The sequence below is a fragment of the Elephantulus edwardii genome, unplaced genomic scaffold (assembly GCF_000299155.1).
Source record: "Elephantulus edwardii isolate Elephantulus edwardi_28Jun2011 unplaced genomic scaffold, EleEdw1.0 scaffold00362, whole genome shotgun sequence".
In the NCBI taxonomy this organism is placed as follows: domain Eukaryota; kingdom Metazoa; phylum Chordata; class Mammalia; order Macroscelidea; family Macroscelididae; genus Elephantulus; species Elephantulus edwardii.
This window is the reverse complement of record NW_006400112.1, coordinates 1,163,555-1,164,914: the sequence shown is the minus strand read 5'-3', so window position 1 is coordinate 1,164,914 and position 1,360 is coordinate 1,163,555. Positions and strand designations below refer to the sequence as shown.

General features: G+C 37.9%; 1 protein-coding gene across 1 annotated transcript in view; it reads right to left on the bottom strand.

The window, feature by feature from the left end:
* Window positions 1–1,360, bottom strand: part of AKAP10 (A kinase (PRKA) anchor protein 10) — a 194,015-nt gene that overhangs the window by 50,947 nt on the left and 141,708 nt on the right. The window lies entirely within an intron of this gene.

The following is a 1,360-nucleotide window of genomic DNA, read 5'->3' as shown; positions in this document are numbered from 1 at the left end:
GGTGGAGAAAACAGTGCAACAATGAATGAATGAAAACCCCAAATCTCTGTAAATGTTCATTAAAACTAATAAAATTTAATTTAAAAAAAAAAAAAAGCCAACCCTCATGTCAGCAGCTGATTGATGAGGGCTCCTTATAGACTAAATGCCAGAACGGCAGGAACCATGTGTCATCCCCCCCCAGTTATTGTTAATAACTCTAATTGCTGTTTGTTAGAACTGATAGCTTAGAAAACTCTAGTGGGTTTTTGAAGGCTGTAAATTGCATGGGAGGAAACTTCCCATCTTTCTCCTCAGGAGTGGCTGGCTGTTGGATTTGAATCAGCTGTCTTTCAGCTGGCAGTGAAACTCCTTACCCATTAAATGAAGAATTTGTTGACTGAATCATCCATAGTCTTTCCTTGATATTCTTACTTGTATCAGTTTTTATGTATGTGTATTTATTAATAAATATTTTTGTATTTTTAAAATAATTTGATTAAATAGAAAACATATCCTTTATGTTCCCGTATTATGAAATTTATGGGCAAAAAAGATTAGTATTAATTCTATTCTGCTTAGTATTAGCATTTTAATGATCTGAATATTATATACATAACTCTTACTGTTCCCGGAATTCAGTATGGTATTATATTATTATGGCTGTTAGGTGCCATCAAGTTGGTCTTACAGTGTCTACACTGTAAGTACACTGTAAGTGGCTACAGAAAATGCTACGCAATTCTCACAATCTCTGCTGGTCTTAAAGTCCACAGCTGCAGCTTCTTAACTGTGTCAATTCATCTTCTTTGTCACTGACTCTGTTTTATTCACTAAGTCTTTCTCCAGGAATATAGCATTTTAACAGTGCTCAATTAATCATTTACTACTTTGATGCACATGAGAAATATGAACAACATAACCTTATTGATAGTTCTTGGTCAAATCTGCTCCAGTTCATCAGAAGAATAAATCATTCACCAATTTTAACACTTTATTAAGCTATCAGTGATCTCTCATACAGTTCCTGGGTGGTACAAATAGTTAACCACACAACTTGTTGTTTGTTGTTATGTGCCGTTGAGTCACTTGCGACTCATAGCGACCCTATGCACAAGAGCCCTAAGCCCTGCTCTATCTATCCTATGCCCACCTTACTGTCTCTGACACACCTACACCCATTAGCCCAGTAAATGAATCGATCCATCCCGTCAAAGGTCTTCCTCTGTTGTGCTGTCCCTCCACCTTCCCAAACAGACAAAGCTTCAGAATCCTTGCCTCCAAGGAGCAGCCCGGTTTCACCCTCTCCAGGACAAACCTGTTTGTTCTCCTAGCAGTCCATGGTATATTCAACACTCTTCTCCAGCACCACAGCTCAAAG